The following is a 20841-nucleotide window of genomic DNA, read 5'->3' as shown; positions in this document are numbered from 1 at the left end:
TATTTCTGTAATTTGTACCCCACTGATTGCGCACTCTGCCAGTGGTGGCCTACCTCAGATGGCTGATGGCACCCCCAGATGGCTGTCTCAAATGGTTCCTCATGCGGGCAGGATGTGCTTCACGTTGATCTTTCTGTGCAGGATGTATCATACTACTACATACAGAGCAGGTCCCAGATTTGCAGGGGATGGCGGAAGATTTGCCATCCCCCGCCAGGGGATGCCCCCGCCAGGGGATGCCCGCGCATGAGATGCGCGCGCGTCCCCTTACAATGGGGCTCCCCCGGGTCCCCGCCGCCTCGCCGACGGTCGCCCCGGGTCCCCGCCGCTTTGCCGCACCCCCCCCCCTAACCCTGTCCGTCTCCCTGAAACGGAGACGGTCAGGGTAACCATCCCCCTGCCGACAGGAAACTGAGACGCGCGGACAGATTCTGGCGATCCCGGCGCAATAATGAGAGCCGCTCCATCTGTACGTGTCAGTTTTCCCATATCTGCATTGGGCCCTTGTATGGCTCACCTCCCACAGTGTAACCTTTGCAGTGCTCCCAACATGGCTGCCTCATCTGGTGCACTTGTGGATGGAATGAAAAATACTTAAAGCTGTGGGTTTTGTCGGGACCCTACTCTACTCTGCAGTCTTCCCATTTTGTGTCATTTCTTCTAAAGGAAACCTATTCAAACCAGGGTAACCCTACGCAGTGCGTCCAAGATGGCTGCCTCACCTGGCGCCTTGTTAGGGTGGACTACATAACCGCGAAAGTTACTACACATAATGCCTGCTCCAATCCTAGTATAGGGTATGGCATAGGATACCTTAATGGCATAATGTGAGGTGGTAATTGTTCAGTTTAGGGTTTAAGAGCCCCAATGGTTAAAAGATATAGGATCTGACACAGAATGTGCACTACATTACTCCTTTGTTTGTTATTCAGCTGGCCATACACATTGAGATTAACCAAATTGTCTGAAGAACCGGTGTTTGGGAGCAAATTGCGAATTGTCATTTGCTCCCGTACAGTATTTTAACCGATTTTTGTTCCTAGTTGGCACTCAAAGGGTTAAAGTGTTTGGCCGATTTGACTAAATCTTAATAAAGCCCATTGTTTTATGCAAATTACAATTCATTAACCCCTCTACAGCGGGCGATGATTGGTGATTCACACATGCATATCCTTAAATAATATGTGCTGCTGTTAACATACTGATGATCTTATTGGTTTATAAATAAATGACATCCTGGATAAGCAGGCGACGATCCATGGGTATACATTTCTGTTCTCTCAGTCAAACCCCTTAATATACAATATTATAATTCAGCACCAGCTCTAGTAAGAACCAAGGAAACTGTTTCAGAACCAGGCTATTTATCCTGCACCGTTATATAAGACATGACACAAGAAGTTCTCAAAACTAAGTAAAACAAAGCCTCCATCTACAATATATATCTTTTTAACATAGTAATATATAAAATTGCTGCCTTAACCAAAATAAGGTGCCTAGCAGAAATTCACTCCGCTATATTAAGGGTGATTGAGTGGGCCACCGTAGCCAAATCTTTATTGTAGAATGAGGTTTTGATTCAGCTTCCAAGCTGGGGAGATTGAGTCCACAGATCTTCATTACTCTTCGGCGCCTTGCAAAAGTAAATGGTTCGGCCTTGCACGCAGAAATCCAAACTAACTTTGTCACTGTAACTTGTGTGTCTCCCACATTCCCATCCATCATAGCTCACCGCTGACAGCCCCTCTGCTGTTTAATAATGATACATGTAAATGTGAAATTGTTTCTCTGTATTAAGCTGTTTCTTAAAGTTTGTGTTATTATTATTAATACATAATCACATTTCATTTTCATATATATTGAATTCAAAAACAGAGTCGAGAAAGAAACATCAAATGCAATTATTCATCTTCAGAAGACTAGATACTGGATTATCTATCACAGCGATAAAAAACAGCGGCTTTTTCTCAAGTCGCAGGGTGATGTTGTGATTGCGGAGTTCTTCATCGAATCGGGAACTGTGGCAGGAATCAGGCAATCAGTGAAATGAGTCCTCCACTTTTCTCACTTTTGGAGACTGCGTACTTTGAGGATGATTCAGGATTGCAACTTTTCATTTCTAGCTCTTTGCATGCTTAGCAGCCGAGGACATAACAATGGGCATAACTGTGAAGCAATTGGGCAGGTAGGCTGAGATGAGAGAGGGATGCGGGCATTATCCAGGTAGGCGGGATGCCGGCAGTCGGAGTATCGATGCCGACATCATTGTGGCATCATGCTGCCAAAAGACTGGTGCTGGAATCCCAACTTCTGGCTAGTGAAGGACTTTAGGTTAGGCTGCGGGAAGGAAGGGAGTTTAGGCACTTAGAATGGGGGGATAGACTGCAGGGTGGTGGATTAGGTTGTGGATACGGGGGTTAGGTACTAGCAGAGTGGTAGGGTTAGGCTGCAGGGAAGGGTTAGACTGCGAGCTAGAGTTAGGCACTTAGAAGGGGGAATTCTGGTTAGGCTGCAGTGCAGGGGTTCAGGTGTTGGGGTATGGGTGTGATGGGCCCTACACACATAGCGATGTGTGTAGGGCGACCTAGCTATGCTAGGTCGGGCTGTGCTGCGCCGCTATCGCATAGCACACAGAGCTGACAGCCCACACACAGAGCGAGCTGTCAGCTCTGTGTGCTAAGCGAGCAGACAGCGCCAGTGTTCTCCCGTGGGAGAACCCTGCCGATGTCGAGATTGATGGACACTGTCCATCAATCTCGGCCAGCGATAAAGACACGCGGGGACGCGCACTGTTGCCGAAAACCCCCACACATACACCGATGTGAGGGCATTTGCTAAGCGACTTTGCCAAACTAAGCAAAATCGCTTAGAAAATGCCTTAATATCGGCATGTGTGTAGGCCGTATTAGTCACTAGCGGAGAGTGGTAGGGTTAGGTTGCGGGGGGAAGGGTTGGGCTGCGAGTGAGGGAGAGTTGGGGGGGGGGCAAGGGGTATGTAAGTAAACTAACACAACCCTTGTCAGAATTCACTTTCTCGGAATGCCGACTTCGATATTCTGACTGCCGGCATCCAGTCCACCACCGGTGATCATTATGTATTCCAATTGAGGGATTATACTTGGATTTGCTGGCTGTACTGAGTGATGTGAGAGGTATGTGGCAGCCTCTAAAAAGGATGTATTATAAATATGTACATAAAACATTGGACAGCATGTGCCCTAGCCCTGGGGTGGTGTGAAACTACCGCTGCTGGCAACAACTGAGGAAAACCAGCCATGGTGCATTATTGTCCTCGGGGACTAGGCGGCTGCTGCGGAGGAGACAGTTGTTAATAAAGTTGACCCGAGCGAGAACAGGGCTCTGTGCGCTGCGCGCTGGGAAAGGGGTGATCAAAAACAGCCGTTAACGGCTATTGCGCAGTTCCCGGAAAGTATCTGGCGGGGACAGAGCTGCGCAGCGTTACCATAGAGGAAGCGGTGCTGAAAGAGTCAAAAAGGCTTACCGGAGGTCTGTGAAGGAAGGCTGAGTGTGTTGTGTCTGGCCGTACGGCGTCTTGCTGTGCGGTGAAACCGGGCGAAGAGGAGAGATCTGTCAATCCAGTGCCGGCATCAGTGCTGCGTCATCCCGGGGGCGGTGACGAGGGATCAAGGCCTGTGTCCTGTGGAGGACCAAGATAGAGGCGGAACCCGGAGCAGATGAGCTGAGAGGTGGTGATCTGTATGCTGGGTGGTGAGTGAGACTTTTGCATCACACGACAGTGTAGTACAGCAGGCATAGTACACCAGCCTATGAACAAACCCCCAGCCTCTAGCTTCTTGCAGACAGTGCAACAGTGTAGCCATTTCTGTAATTGGCCTAATGCCCAGTGAGTAAGAACATTAACCCTGGTGTGACTGTAAGAGTAAAGTGGAAGAGATTACAGATATTCAGTTCAGCGTTAATCCAGCATTGAGCATAATAAAACGGACTAAACCCGACTGTCAGAGGTCAGGATCACGCCATCACAGTAATTCCAGCCGTACAGTACAACCCCGTTCAGGGGCCACTCGTAGAGTAGGACTAAACCCGACCCCAGGTCAGGGGACGTCCATTAGAACACGTAATCCACCGCGTCTGGAAAACATGCCTACCGACAAGTAAAGAATTACAGCATCCCCCGGTCAGGGGCAATCCAGGTAGGCGGGCTAAACCCGACCGTCAGAGGTCAGGGGACGCCCCGCGCTAAGTCAGCCTTCACTGCAGCAAGGGACCAAGTTCAGGACATAGCTAAGTGTCTACCCATCTTCATTTTTCAACAAGTCTGTGCACAGTGAATTGTCAGGGACAGAATAAGGGACAATATGGGCAACAGTTCAGGCTATGCATACACAGAACTGTGAATTGAACTGAAGGGACATAATATTTACTGTGTATACTTACGTGATATTAGATGGTAGTTAAGTAGAAGTAGTCAGAGCTCTGAAACATATAAAGTAGATATTAATTACTATAATCTAGTTTAATTAGAAATTATTGCGCAATAACTAATAAGGTTAACCTTTAGAGTCCATCTATACGTTGTATCTAAAATACTCTCCGTTAAGCTTATTAGCATCATATAGTTGGAAGTACTGAAGATCTTAGTAGAATGTTTAATTATGTTGGTAAGGTGAGTTTGCATGTATTGTTCTGCAGGAATCGTAAGAGGAGCGAGTTTAGTGAAGCAGAGCAAAAGCAAGTTCCGGTATAATAAAATACACTCTGTGTCTGGTGTGCATTGTTAACATTGATGTTGGTTTGCCAACTTGTTGCTTGTTATTACGTGTACCGTTTGAACCATTATTGTTGGCATTGTTAAGCCAATTTATTGTTCATTGATGAAAGTCATGCATCTACTTGTTAAATAAATAAAACCTAGTATTCAATACTCACATGTGGATACCTGCAAGAAAGGAGATTTCAGAATGCCGAAGACTTTCCCGATACTCTCCAGTGGGGAGAGGGTGACATTTGGTGCCTTTCGAACAGGATAAGGACAGTAACAAAACATGTCATCGGAGAAACAGGATGAAGTACTGGGAGGCCAGGGAAACGGGGTTTCCTCCAGCGTGCAGACCGAACCCATGAATACGGGTACAAACCCAATCACGCTCCCCTATTATTTCGGAGCTCCATGGCTTCCAATGTATTCAGGAGAAGAGAAGGATGGAGATGGGAGCGTGTTCAAGGCTTTCCAGAAAAATATTCGGTCCATGTTCAAGTTATATCGGCCGGGAGAGGAACAACAAATTGAAATTCTGCTGGGTCAGTTGAAGGGAGCAGCCGCCAGAGAGGTCGCCTCTTGGCCGGCAAGACAGAAGCAAACTGCGGAACAAATATTTCAAAAGTTGGCCACAACATTTGATACCAGCACCTTACCGGAACGTAAAAGTCGATTTTATAGCCGAAAACAAAAAGCGGGAGAGACATTAAGAGACTTTGCGTTGGGTCTACAAGAAGCTCTTAGAGATATCAATGGGGAAGGCCATGTGGAAGGAAGACCGGAGGATGATGAGACCTTGATTACCCAGTTTATTGAGGGAGCCAACCAGGAGGGAATAAAGATTCAACTGAAAATGTTGAAATTACAAAACGGACCAAAAACGTTTGCAGAATTTAAAGAGACTGCTATCAAGGTGATGGGGACAGGAAAATCTAAAGAAGTGACTTTTGCTGATGTTGCTGGAAACCAGGAAGAGTCCAGTATGGAGAAAGAAGGACTACTGCTGGGAGAGGAGCTGAAAATGAGACCAGATATTACTCAAAGTGTACAGGCGCCCTCGGCAGATCTGACCTACACGCTGAAGGGGCAGGTGGAAGATTTGGCCACTAGCGTCAATCAGATTAAAAGAGACTTGCAGAAACTGGCGCAGCGGAGCCTCTCTCCTTCCAGTGAGGGTAACCGGCGCCCGAATTATTGGTCAGAACGGAGTGATTGGCGTGAAAATTCAGCAGGAAGAGGGCGTCGGTCCACCGATCGCTTTGATCCCCAAGGGCGTCCTATCTGTCGACGATGTGGACAGTGCAGGCATATTGAGAGGTTTTGCCGCGGTGAAGAGGCGTTAAACCAGAGGCCCCCGAGGACAGAGACCGATCCTCGGGAGAATTGAAACAGCAAGGTCCGTCCCCCGAAGAGTGGTCCCCGCAGTATCTTGGACAGTGCCCCGTCATTAACATTCGCATTGAGGGCCAAGAAGTACCCGCTTTATTGGATACCGGGTCCCCTGTTACCACTATTCAGCAAGGGTTGTTCCAGCGTTATTGGGTCTCCAAAGGAACGTTATCAACTCCTCCTTCCTGGTTGAAGTTACTTGCCAGCAATGGGCAGGATATTTCCTGTGTGGGTTATTGCGAGATGGACTTGCAAGCGATAATGGAGAAGCAGGGCTGCTTAATCACCCGTGTCAATGACCCCCTGGTTCCTGCCGTCATAGTGGGCATGAACGTGTTACGTTACTGTCCGGATGAACTGATCACCGCGTTGAAACTAGAAGGAGGGGATCACTCTTTGGCGGTGCAGAATGCCCTTTGTAAAACCATCAAAGTGATTCAGGGTCACCAGCAGCTCATGCATCAACACGGACCGGTCAACAAGGTGAAAGTAAGGGACCGGAAGCCTATTGAGGTGAAGCCAAATTCAGAACTTATCGTTTGGGGAAAAACCAGATGTGGGGTTCTCGGAAAACCCTACGACGCTTTGGTTGAACCCTACCCACAGCGTGTGAGAAAGGATATTATGATCGCTCGAACGCTGGTCACTGTACAGAATGGCCGAGTACCCATACGGGTCATGAATCCGCATGATTATACGATTACCATGTATCGGAATCAGGCCATCGCCACCTTGGTCTGGTTCCCTATCATGAATGAAGTGTGTGATCTCAGCGAATTGGAACAGGTCCACACAACGCTGCTTAAAAATGTCAACCAGGAAGCTGAGGCGGAATGGTGGAGAGCCATAAAAATTGGTGAGACAGACACGCCGGAGGAATTGAAAGCAGGAGTGCTTCGGATCGTACAGCAAAATGCAGAGACATTCAGTCAAAAAGCTCTAGACATAGGACGAGTCTCCAAGATTCAACACAAAATATTAACGGGAAACGCTCATCCAATCAAGCAGAGGTACCGACCTCTAGCACCTAGCTTATATCAACCAGTGCAAGATATGTTGGAGGAGATAGAGAGGGCCGGAGTTGTACGGAAAAGTTATAGTCAGTGGGCCTCTCCCATCGTGCTAGTCAAGAAGAAAGATGGGGCTCTTCGTTTCTGTGTTGATTATAGACGACTAAATCAAGTGACGCACCGGGATGCATATCCACTCCCAAGAATAGAAGAGTCCCTCACGGCTTTGAGACAAGCCACCTACTTTTCTACATTAGATCTTACCAGTGGGTACTGGCAGGTAGAAGTGGATCCCGCTGATCAAGAGAAGACAGCGTTCACCACCCCGATGGGCTTATACGAATGGGAAAGAATGCCTTTTGGCCTGACGAACACTCCAGCCACGTTCCAACGGGTGACGGAACACTGCTTGGGGGATAAAAACTTCCACATTGTGTTACTCTATTTGGATGACATAATTGTTTACTCACAAACTTACCATGAACATCTGACGCATTTGAACGAGGTCTTTCAGAGACTGGCAGGCTACGGCCTTAAAGTAAAGCCCTCGAAATGTCATCTACTAAAGACCAAAGTTAAATACTTGGGGCATATCGTGGGCCCGGAAGGCGTGTTACCAGACCCAGACAAAACCTCCGCGGTACAGGAATGGCCAGCTCCCACCAACTTGACCGAAGTGCGGAAATTTCTGGGCTTTGTGGGTTATTACCGCTGTTTTATCAAAGACTTTGCTCAAATAGCCGCCCCATTACACGAAACTCTCCGAGGGGTAACCAGGGCAAATTTGCGGAAACCTCTGACTATTGTATGGACGGAACGCTAGCAGCTCGCATTTGACACCTTGAAGCAGTTGCTCCTCCAAGCACCCGTACTTGCATACCCGGACTATGACTGCCGTTTATCCTTTATACTGATGCCAGCTACCAGGGTTTGGGAGCGATTCTCTCACAGAAACAGCAAGGCACAGAACGGGTTATCGCCTACGCGAGTAGAAGTCTGAGAAAAACTGAGCGCAACGACTCTAATTACAACGCATTCAAATTGGAGTTTTTAGCTCGGTCACTGAACGCTTCAAGGATTACCTGCTGGGACATGCATTTGTGGCATACACGGACAATAACCCATTGGCTCATCTTACAACTGCACAATTGGGGGCCATCGAGCAAAGATGGGCGTCTAGATTGTCCAAATTCAACATTCGGTACCGGAGTGGAGCTGACGCGCTGTCCCGGAGGCCAGCTCTTCCAGAACTAGACGAAGCTGAAGATGAGTGGGAGGAGGTGGAAATGCCAGTGTTTCAGGCACTGTTCGCGAAAGCGCGAGGGGAGCAGGATGTGGCTCATCCTGTCAGTCAGATCGCCCAGCAATTAGTGGACCAAGAACCGGCGGAAAAATGGAAACAAATTCAATCTGAGAGTTCCATAATATCTCATTTGAAAGAACTGTTGGTGGCGGATAAGATTCTCTGCAGAGGAGCGAGAGCAGGCAGGGCCCGAACTAGTTAAATTGCTTAGGCAAAGGCAGAGATTCCGTATACAGAAAGGCCTGCTTGTGCGTTGTGGTACCCATCCTCAGACTCACAGTGCTATCACTCAGATTATCGTACCACGGGTCATCAGTATAGCCTTCTGCAGGCTTATCATGATCGGTCGGGACATTTTGGAGTACCAAGGACGGAGGCATTGCTGCGAAGACGATTTTATTGGGTGGGGATGAAAGAAGATATAGAGGCGTGGTGTTCTCGGTGTACCAACTGCGCCCTGAAGAATCCACCCACCCTTCAACAAAAAGCTCCTCTGCACTCTATTGTCACCAAGAGACCTTTGGAGCTGGTCACCATGGATCATGTAAAATTGGAACTGAGCAGTTCAGGGCACCAATATTCGCTTACCATAATAGACCACTTCTCAAAGTTCATGGTCGTCTCGCCAGTGAAGGATGTTACTGCACGAGTAACGGCCGATACTTTGTGGAAATTGTTTGTGCGCCCCTATGGATTCCCTGAGAGCATCCTCACTGATCAGGGATCTGCATTTGAATCGTGCTTGTTCCAGGAACTTTGCGCCTTGTATCAATGCAAGAAATTGAGAACCACTACGTATCATCCGCAGTGCAATGGACTCTGTGAGCGAGCTAATCAAACGCTTATTCGAATGTTGAGAGCCTTACCACTGGCGGAAAGGAATGGATGGCCTACAGTGTTGCCCGAACTAGCATACTTATAGTAGTAGTAGTAGTACGTTTATTTATAAGGCGCCACAAAGTGTCCGCAGCGCCGTACATAGCAAACAAACAAAAAAAAAAATTACAAGGTAACGTACAGGGTGTGTAGAAAGATGCAGTATAAATAGGGGTATAGCTGGTAGAACTAAAATCAGCATACTTATACAACAACACCACTCATAGCTCTACCGGGTAAACTCCATTTTTCCTCATGTTTGTAGCGGAACTACCGGTGGAGTTTCCCAGGGAAAAGTTGGTGGAAGAGAATTGCCAAAGTCCCTGGGTACATGAACACAAAAAGCGTTTAGCAGTGGCCTATCGGGCCGTAAGTGACAATATGAAACGAGCTCAGCAACGGCAAACAGAGTATTATAATGCAGATGCGAGAGCCGAGCCTTTGCAAATCGGGGATCTAGTATGGAGAAGGAAAAATCGTCGACAGTCTAAGCTGGAGCCGTTCTGGGAAGTAGAGCCGTATCAAGTTGTAGCCATTCCATTCCCTGAGGTGGATACCTACCAAGTTTCCAAAGTCGGTGCAGAAGGTGTATGGATGGTGCATCGCAGCCAGTTAAAAAAATATTATGAGCCTCTGACCCGTGGCTCAACCATGCCCGCAAGAAATGACAGTAACCATACTACACTCTCCGGGCCCATGTGTGAATTTGATAGTCAACCCTGGAAATCCTTTGACTATATGATGACGCTCTTCTGGCCTATGATGGGTGGAGTATCTCCCGTAAATGACTTAGTGTCAAATGCTCAACCATGCCCGCAAGAAATGACAGTAACCATACTACACTCTCCGGGCCCATGTGTGAATTTGATAGTCAACCCTGGAAATCCTTTGACTATATGATGACGCTCTTCTGGCCTATGATGGGTGGAGTATCTCCCGTAAATGACTTAGTGTCAAATGCTAATACCAATATCGCTGATGATGCTGCTAATATCGATCAGCATTGCTACAAAGATGTAACTACCGAATTAGTCAAGGCACAAGAATCTGCTTCGCATGAGAGGGTGATTCCTGAACTTCGTCGGTCGGAACGGAGTACTCAAGGAGTGGTACCTCTTAGGTACAGACACTAGAGACACTAGTTCATAACAGAAAAAGGCAAACGGAGTTTAGATGCATGCGGACATGCAAATGTTAAGAGGGGAAGAATGTGGCAGCCTCTAAAAAGGATGTATTATAAATATGTACATAAAACATTGGACAGCATGTGCCCTAGCCCTGGGGTGGTGTGAAACTACCGCTGCTGGCAACAACTGAGGAAAACCAGCCACGGTGCATTATTGTCCTCGGGGACTAGGCGGCTGCGGAGGAGGAGACAGTTGCTAATAAAGTTACCCCGAGCGAGAACAGGGCTGCGCGCGGGGAAAGGGGTGATCAAAAACAGCCGTTAACGGCTATTGCGCAGTTCCCGGAAAGTATCTGGCGGGGACAGAGCTGCGCAGCGTTACCGTAGAGGAAGCGGTGCTGAAAGAGTCAAAAAGGCTTACAGGAGGTCTGTGAAGGAAGGCTGAGTGTGTTGTGCCTGGCCGTACGGTGTCTTGCGGTGCGGTGAAACCGGGCGAAGAGGAGAGATCTGTCAATCCAGTGCCGGCATCAGTGCTGCATCATCCCGGGGGCGGTGAGTGTCCTGTGGAGGACCAAGATAGAGGCGGAACTCGGAGCAGACGAGCTGAGAGGTGGTGATCTGTATGCTGGGTGGTGAGTGAGACTTTTGCATCACACGACAGTGTAGTACAGCAGGCATAGTACACCAGCCTATGAACAAACCCCCAGCCTCTAGCTTCTGGCAGACAGTGCAACAGTGTAGCCATTTCTGTAATTGGCCTAATGCCCAGTGAGTAAGAACATTAACCCTGGTGTGACTGTAAGAGTAAAGTGGAAGAGATTACAGATATTCATATTCAGTTCAGCGTTAATCCAGCATTGAGCATAATAAAACGGACTAAACCCGACTGTCAGAGGTCAGGGGACGTCCCTCCAAGCTAATAGATAACTGAGGCAGGATCACGCCATCACAGTAATTCCAGCCGCACAGTACAACCCCGTTCAGGGGCCACTCGTAGAGTAGGACTAAACCCGACCCAAGGTCAGGGGACGTCCATTAGAACACGTAATCCACCGCGTCAGGAAAACATGCCTACCGACAAGTAAAGAATTACAGCATCCCCCGGTCAGGGGCAATCCAGGTAGGCGGGCTAAACCCGACCGTCAGAGGTCAGGGGACGCCCCGCGCTAAGTCAGCCTTCACTGCAGCAAGGGACCAAGTTCAGGACATAGCTAAGTGTCTACCCATCTTCATTATTCAACAAGTCTGTGCACAGTGAATTGTCAGGGACAGAATAAGGGACAATATGGGCAACAGTTCAGGCTATGCATACACAGAACTGTGAATTGAACTGAAGGGACATAATATTTACGTGATATTAGACGGTAGTTAAGTAGAAGTAGTCAGAGCTCTGAAACATATAAAGTAGATATTAATTACTATAATCTAGTTTAATTAGAAATTATTGCACAATAACTAATAAGGTTAGCCTTTAGAGTCCATCTATACGTTGTATCTAAAATACTCTCCGTTAAGCTTATTAGCATCATATAGGCCCTTATTCTGATCGGTGCGGATATTCCCGCATTCTTACGGTGCGGTCCGCACGCCACGGTGTTTTGCCGCGTGCGGCCATCGTCCGTAGAAACGCCCACGTGTCCTCCGCATTCGGACGGACTCACTCTTTAAGAACAGGGCGTGTTTACGGACGACATACAAAGCATGCGTGTGCGGGAGAAACACTCCGATTCGGCACGGTATTACAGAGTATTACAGAGTATGCTCGGGAATACCGCATCCGAACGGGAGCCAAGCGGTGCTACCGCACGTAAGCGGAGTATTTACGCCAAACAACCCACTATGAAGTATCTTCTGCTATACATCACATGACCCACTTATTCAATTACCTATCCTCATAAAAAACTGCTTATTTGGAATTGGAATCAATTAGATTCCAATATATCCTTACAAGCATGCCTAACACATGCATTGCACACATTAACCCTTACAGCAATGTAAGTGCAATGGTTTCAATTAAAGCACTGACAAGCGTCCTATTAGTGAGTAATGAGTAAAGGAGTAGATTCTATTGGGTTCAGGTGTTAATGGTTGTAGTCATTAGGCGTACGTTCGCCTAGCGCATGAACGAGTGGTGTCCGCAAAGCAATAGTACACTTGTGGACACCGCACATTTCTGCCCTTTTTGATCGCGTGCATTCGGAGTGGTTTCCGAATGTACGCCCCCCAACATAAGTGTACTCCCCCGTGTCCGCCCATGTTTCCGCCCCGTTTTGCCCACTTTGAAACTACGCCCATGTGTCATTCCGCATGACGCCCATAATACGCCCCTATTTCCCGAATGATAGCGGTGAACAGTTCTGGACGGGATCTGGCCGAACTGGTACCGAGTCAAGGCGTGGCACATGCGCGTTGCGTTCTCCACGCATGCGCAGACGCCGTAAACACGCGATCCGAAAGTATGCGGTAAAGTCCGCGTCAATCAGAATAAGGGCCATAGTTGGAAGTACTGAAGATCTTAGTAGAATGTTTAATTATGTTGGTAAGGTGAGTTTGCATGTATTGTTCTGCAGGAATCGTAAGAGGAGCGAGTTTAGTGAAGCAGAGCAAAAGCAAGTTCCGGTATAATAAAATACACTCAGTGTCTGGTGTGCATTGTTAACATTGATGTTGGTTTGCCAACTTGTTGTTTGTTATTACGTGTACCGTTTGACTTTCCCGATACTCTCCAGTAGGGAGAGGGTGACAGGTAATCTGTCTTTGGATATTTAACCCCTTTAATGCAGAGGATTAGTGGGGATTGTACTCAGCACATACAGATGTGTCCTCATACTCTGTGGCTCAGCACCCCAAACAGCCCCTCTCTGCACGCCCTCAGGTCCTGGATGACTTGGCCTCACCATGTGTGTTTTCCCTCAATATATGCATGTTACTCGCATAAATAACACTGGAAGCAACAAGACTACATTGCAAGGTTGCAATGGTCATGTGATGTGCACATCTGCGACTGAGTCTGTGTAAGAAAGACTCTGATGTAGTGGTCGCGGCTTTCCTCATATTACTGTAAGTTCCATCATGCTTCATTAGCGATATTTTATGTGTTTAACACATCTTTATGTCCACTTAAAGTTGTAGTCCGCCATCTATAGTGCACTGTGGGCATTATTCATGGTTGTAAGTAAAGTAAAAAAGAAACATGCTACACAACAGGTGGGGCGGATGTTACTTGTGCAGAGAATTGGGGGGGGTCGAATTTAAATCTAAATGGAAGGGTCAAAATCAAGCTGTCTAACATCTGTGGGCTACATGCAAAGTGGCTTGTATTTACCTAGCACAGAAAAATATTAACGTTTTGGCTCTCTTTGCATGGCAACATGGTTTGCATGGCAATCATACCCATAGTTGCACCTGTACAAGTGATGCTGGAAAGTGAGCAGTGCAAAAATATTTATTTAGCAAAGGGTTGAGAAAACCCTCGGCAGTCAATGGGTTAAACAAGCCAATCAATATAGGTAGAATAGATTGATATAATTTGACATATGCAAATCTATGTATTCAATTCTGTGTACTAAGGATGGCCATCGATGATTCAAAATCATCAATGGTTTATGGTCGATGTTGAATAGTTTTACCAGATGGTTTCCTTCCATTGATGTCAACCATAAACAAATAGTTGTTGTTTTTTCCCCCAGGGGGCCTCCGACACCCGTGAAGCCCCACCCTCATGTTTTGATTGGCCCACAGACCAATCAATCAAAGAAAATAGATGACCATCTAAAGGTAAAAACATTGATGGTCATCGATTGCATAGTATGCCACTACGATGACCAGTTGCACTATTGCCATTGATGGCAATAGTGCAACTGGCAACGATGGCCATGCGTATTGTGTACACAGTTGCTTCCTATTCTCGTGCATCTTTTTATCATTTTCTTTATTGAGATACACACTTGTGTGGCCATGTCTGTACGTAATTACCATCATCCGTATTGGTTGTAACTCAGATATACTTATTTATGCATGGAAATTCAAATTCTCCTTCCGGATATGCAAAATTATTAATGAGTCTGGCGATCTCATTGTTTTACGAGTGTTCTTTTGTATTGCTTTTCTTGTATTGTTACGGGAGCACAGTGTGAGTAATCAGCACGGAGGATGGGAAATGTTTAAATGTTCTCTCCAGCAGTGAGTCGTGTCATTCGTTGCTGTTCTCAATATTATTGAGCTGCTGGGTGTCAATGTTATTTAGCAGGCCCCATTTGTATTAAGTGTTTAAAAACAGACAAGATAGTTGCCAAAAAAAATAAACTATAGACAAGTTGAAGGATGGCCATTTCTGAACAACCAAAACAGTGTGTCACCGCTATCCAAATGTGTTCATTAGGGGACATTATGTTACAGACGTGATTAGAATAAATTGACGGAACGACTGTCGCTCAGTTAATCAGCAAAGAGTTTGTCGCAAATAAAACTTGTGAGAGCAAATTTACTCCCGAACTGAAATGAGGATGAGCATCCTGATTTATTATAAGATATGCAAGGTCTTTTTTCAAAAAAAGATTTCCATCACAAAAATAAAAATAAATCGCCTATGAGAAATTGGCTTGTAATGTATACATTATTGGGAGCCATTTAATTGTTGACCGTGTTCTCCGGAAACCTGCCCAACGCACCTCAGATGTTGCTTTGCAGACCACAGCGGTAAATCTGGAAATTAGCAATTTTGCTGTACTCCTGGAGGCATCAATGAGACTCCCAAGGAGCAGGTTGTGGGGACAGGATTTGAAGAGAAAGGGGGCTAACTAAAGTTGGAGAGACACTATGCGGTAGGAGAGAAAGAAGGGGGCTCACTGGAGAGACACTAAGTGGCTGGAGAGAGAGAAGGGGGCTAGCTGGAGAGACACTGGGTAGCTGGAGAAAAAGAAGGGGGCTAGCTGGAGAGACACTGGGTGGCTGGAGAGAAAGAAGGGGGCTCGCTGGAGAGACAATGAGTGGCTGGAGAGAAAGAAGGGGCTAGCACGAGAGACACTGAGTGGCTGGAGATAGCTGCAGATACACAATGTGGCTGGAGAGAAAGAATGGGGCTATCTGTAGAGACACTGGGTGGCTGGAGAGAAAGAAGGGGGCTAGCTGGAGAGACACTGGGTGGCTGGAGATAGCTGTAGATACACAATGTGGCTGGAGAGAAAGAATGGGGCTATCTGTAGAGACACTGGGTGGCTGGAGAGAAAGAAGGGGGCCAGCTGGAGAGACACTGAGGGGCTGAAGAGACAGATTAGGACAGTTTGAGAGACACTGGGGTGGGGAGACTGGGAAGACAGGAGCTGCAGAAGAAATGAGACAGGAGAGGCACAAGGAAGATTAGGCAGGAGAGAACTGGGAAGAAGTGGCTGGAGATTTGTGTGTGTGTGGGGGGGGGGGGGTAAGGAGGGGATTGGGCTCTTTATACTGGTACAAACTGAGATGCATAATTAGTTGCACACACAAAATAAATCATAAACATATTTTACTTTGCTATGCTCCTGAAACTAGTATGAATTGTATTTATTATATGCCGTAAAATGGCTTGTGTTGCTCATACAGTATAACTTTAAAAGATCATTACACGCGTATGAGTTAGAATATTTATACTTTAGGATTTAGCAGATTACAGATTTATATAAACAAAGAATCCTGCTGAATAGTTACTGTAACTGAATCAAAATGCTTATTTTCCTTAATATTAAAATTAAGTTTAGTACTTGTGATAGCTCTCAGTACCGTCTGGTATACTACAGAAATCCAGTTTTCTAAAGCTGGCCATACATCTACAGATTTAGGGTGAGATTTAATAGGATGAGAGATTCAGAAAGTGAGAGATTTGGTCAGAAATCTCCAGTTTTTTAAAAAAGCGGCAATCATTTACACTACAACATCAAACTGGTTTTCCAGTGACAATGATTGCCGCTTTAAAAAAACTGGAGATTTCTACCCAAATCTCTCACTTTCTGAATCTCTCATCCTATCAAATCTCACCCTTATTGTCTGATCTGGCTGGTGGGGAAAAAAACCTGGTAATGGATGACAGCAAATGACAGTTGACCATTTGCTTTGAAATGCTGGTAAACTGCCAAAACCTGTCATTCAGATATTACCAGATTTTTGTTCCAAACAGCCAGATCTGACAATCAATCTGTAGCTGTATGGCCTGCTTAAAATGGTTTTTGTTTTGTTGCAATTTGAATTGATAAAATACAAAATTGATGTTTTTACTTATTAAATATCGTGTACTTGACCACTCTCCTCAAACTTCACGAGTCAGCTTTCAGGATGCAGAAAAAGTGCCCATTTCACCATCAGCCATTTTCCTGGCTCCTGGGAAAATGAGCAACTATCCTGGATAATGTCCCCTGACTTGCGATTAGTACACAAGATGTGATTATGCAATTTGATTCTAGTCCCGACTCCCAACCCCAGTGTTGGAAAACCTGAAATCTGAGGAACATCAATGGCCATAGTAGGTTTTTAGAAGTGGGGGCATGGAAACATTTATAGAATGCCCATCTGAAGATGCGAACAGGAGAGATTGCCAGAGGGAGTAAAAGTCAGGGATAGAGGCAAGGGGGTATCCAGTACTAAATTATAGGTTGAGGGCACACAGAAGGAAAATGTGCCCCTGGGAAAGTCTGCTTGGCTTTACAACAATGGTGTGGCCTCTTAACAAGGGGCGTAGCCTCAAAGGGACTGCACTATCCATATTATGGGTAGAACAAAGAGGAGGATGGATAGATAGTGAGGTACTTATGTAATATCTGGACTCCCGTTTTTCTTATGAGACCGCGTCCCCTCGCGGGGCTCGCTGCGCTCACCACGCTTCGGGCACGGTGGCTCGCTGCGCTCGCCACACTCAGTGGCATAGCTACGTTTTGGGCGCCCCCGTTGAGCACCCCGGCCGCCCCGTCGCCTATGCTAACCCCCTCCCCCGCAGTCTTACCTATCACGCTGGTCCCGGCGGCTCCGTCCGTTCATCTGCTGAGGACCACCACAAAATGGCCGCCCCCGTACAGCAGACAGTTTCAGAGAACTGTTTGCTATATGGGGGCGGCCATTTTGTTGTGGTCCTCATCAGAAGAACGGAGCCGCCGGGACAAGCAAGATAAGTAAGTCTGCGGGGGATTGGGGGGGGGGGGGTAACTATAGCACCGAAGCCCCCACATGCACAGCGTCCCCCCGCAGTGGCGGGGGCTGCGGTGCTATAGTTACGCCCCTGGCCACACTATATAAAATCAACTCCATGCGTAGTTGGATAGTAGGGGTATGAAAAAATGGGGTGCATTTAACATGGGAGTCCAGATAATACATAAGTACCGATAGTAACACAGGGGAGAGGCAGAAGATGAGGCAATGGGTGACAGTGAGAGGCACTGGTTGAAGCCAAGGAATGGGTGACAATGGGAGAAAGAAGGTGATGCCAGGGGGAGCAGTGGGTGATGTAGAGGGTGTCAAGAGTCGGGCAAGTTGTGGGGTTAACAAGAGACTGAGTTTGGCAGCTGCCTTTACTTACTCAATCAGGCAATTGCTGCAGTGGTTGGTGGACTCACACACTTAAGTAACTTCCCGTGAGCCCATCACTGCTGGTCATAGCTTCTTGTAACCTGTTCTCCAGCCTCCTGTGTTTTCTGCTCCAGTGAATTCCCTGGTCAGTTTGCAGTTTCTCCTGAACTTGATTCAGATTACCTTGGTTTCTCCGGTGTCTCTGTTTCCTGCTTTCGGGTTCGCCAGCACATTGCAGTCATTGCTGCATTCTTTGTAAATACCTTGTTTGTATTGTGTTTTGTGACTTTGTCATTCAATTCTGTTGTTGCTGCCATTTGTGGTTTATTTATTGTTTATTTACCTTTGTCGCGTTCTGTCACTAGGCCGTTGTTTCCTTAGCGGGTTTTTGTTTTGCGACGGTGTTGCAGATCACGGTGCTACCACACATCTTTAGTTGTTTCTGGGTATGCGACTAGGTTGCGGTTATTCTGCGAATGTGCCTTTCATAATTTGTTATTATTTTCTCTGTTCTTTAGTTTTGGTATCTTACATCTTAGTTTTAGCCAGTTTGTCCTCTTATCCACTCTTCATTCTCGGTTGGTGCATTGTTCCCCTGTAAGACCTGGTGGCATCTGAGTTTTGGGCAGACCTAATTTGCCCAATCAAACGCGGCTAATATAGGTGAAGCCTAGCTTTGCAGGCACCAACCAACAGCTGTGGAGGGATAACAGAGTTAGTCTGTAGAGTAGGGGTTGCTGTGGGCATCTATGCTGCTCATTGCACCGACTCCCTTACTCAACAGCAGCCGACCTCAATCCTCACTAGCTACATGCTCTCCTCCTCATCTGCTAAAGGCTCCCCTGCTCACCCGCTACTGGCTCCCCTCCTCACCCACTCCTCAGCAGTAGCTGTCTGACCCTTCTGCCAGCACCCAGTGGCATAGTTATTCATCGGGCGTCATCTTCTACCTATGGTCATCATCCTGTTCGTGGCCTTTTGCAGAATGTCTGGGCTGGTGTTCTCCCCATGGTCCTGATGGCCAGCCCAGCTGGAGTGCCTCAGCAGCTCTGAATCTGAGTGTCCTTCTCCAGACCCCATGCTGATGGCTGTCCTTCACATCTGCAAGATGGTGCTATGCAGTCACCAGCATCATACTCACCATAAAGAAAAACCCTAAACCACAGAGGAGGAACGTGTCTTGGTGCACCCCCGCCCCACAAGATGTTACAGCCAAGCCTCAGCTGTCCCATACTAACAGGTGCAGCTCTCCCCTGCTGCCGGGGCCCCGGGTGGGCGAAGTGACTCCAGTGGCAGTTACACTCACATTCTGCAGAGAGCTGATCACCTGTTTCCCCTGACTCTAATACTTAATGTAATTTATGATGATGTTGCTCTTGAAATGCCCGGTCAAAGTGCCCACAGTCTTATTCTGCGGGGTAACCACCTCCTCCCGTCCTCATCTCAGTTGGCTGAGCTGGGTGTACAGGGCAGGACGTGCCTGCATCTCAGCACTGGCTCATACAAGGTATCACTGTGCTGCATGCATGTTAGTGCCTGATTGTACAGATAATGTAGTGCTCAAATTGGCGGAGTGCCATGCTGGTGTATTCCACCCACTGGATAACAATACAGGAAGCTGAGATGACATGATCACATGCATCTCCAACCCCATCACACTCATCTGTCTCTATCTAACATTGGAGATCCTGAGCAGGAAACTGCTGAAGATGGCAAATATGGCCTAACAGTACATATCATATTGTCCATTATTTTCTTATAAATGTTAAAGTTAAATGCTGAAAAAAAGAAAAGGTTTGAGACAATCTCCCAGCAGATACTATAAACAATTAGCAAGTTGTAATTGTCTGCCTGCAGACCTGGCACCTACCAGTCATTGGCCAGTTGTTTCATGCTGAAATATCTGCCAAGACATTTAGGGCATAATCCAAGCTCCTTATTAACAGGATTGATTGTGGACACCTAATTTGGGTGCTTCTTCCCTGTACCTTAGGAGGAAAAAAAAAACATCAATTTGCTGAAACCTAAACCTTTAAAAAGGAAAACAATGGGTGACATTTAATAGGATGAGAGTTTAAGTCACTTTCCAAAATTGCCCATTCTCGCAATTTTTAAATCGCATGTTTTGCCGCTAAATCGCATATTTAATAAGCTGTGTGTTCCGGGCAAAAAAGTGTGATAAAGTGCGAGTTTTAGTCATGAAAATGTGCGATTTTGAGGAAATGTGCAAATTTATGTAAAAAAAAAAATGCGTGAGGTCCCCCCTCCTGAGCACAACCAGCCCCCCCCCCCCCCCTCCTGAGCACAACCAGCCCCCGGCTCATTGAGCTCGACCTGGTTCCGAAAAATGCGGGGGACAAAAAGCGTAGGGGTCCCCTGTATTTCTGAAACCAGCCACGGACTCTTGGACCAGTCCTGGTTCCAAAAATACAGAGGACAAAAAATCTGGGGGTCCCACATATTTTGAAACCAGCCCGCGGTGTCATGCCACATCCAGTGGGACACTTTTTACATAAGGTCCCCTGGCCGTACCATGAGCACCGTGGCTGGTCAGCCTTGGACGGGGTACCTGGGGGAATGGGGACCCCCCAATAAAGGGGTCCCCCCCAGGCTTCACCCATGCAGAGCTGAAGCCTGGGGCTGTCACCGGCATCCCTGGCCCAAAAAAAAATAACTTTTACTCATTTTTTAAGACAGGACCATGCACAGATCTCAATGATCTGTGCATGGTTCTGGCAAATTTGCCTGTCAGAACCTGGTCTGCATGTGTGGCGATATTTATTAACATTTTCCTGTTTTAGCATCTCATTAAATATGCGATTTGTAAACTTTACAATGCGAAAACATCTGGATGCAAGTTCTGGCG

General features: G+C 46.9%; 1 protein-coding gene and 1 long non-coding RNA gene across 5 annotated transcripts in view; one reads left to right on the top strand and one right to left on the bottom strand.

Moving 5' to 3' along the window:
• LOC146026580 (cytosolic carboxypeptidase 6-like) overlaps nucleotides 1-20841 on the top strand; it is a 1552889-nt gene that overhangs the window by 1488592 nt on the left and 43456 nt on the right. The gene's annotated exons all lie outside the window — the stretch shown is intronic.
• Nucleotides 1412-20029, bottom strand: LOC146027138 (uncharacterized). Of its 2 annotated transcripts, none has more exons than XR_014454701.1 (4): nucleotides 19846-20029; nucleotides 4420-4458; nucleotides 3503-3722; nucleotides 1412-2337 (listed from the first exon to the last, which is right to left on the bottom strand). It is a non-coding gene; the product is annotated as an uncharacterized LOC146027138 (long non-coding RNA). The 2 variants fall into 2 exon arrangements; XR_014454700.1 differs by having other exon boundaries at nucleotides 1412-1749.

This window comes from Crinia signifera, chromosome 8 (assembly GCF_055691185.1).
Source record: "Crinia signifera chromosome 8, ASM5569118v1, whole genome shotgun sequence".
Lineage (NCBI taxonomy): Eukaryota > Metazoa > Chordata > Amphibia > Anura > Myobatrachidae > Crinia > Crinia signifera.
The sequence above is the reverse complement of the archived record's forward strand: the minus strand, read 5'-3'. Positions and strand labels throughout refer to the sequence as shown.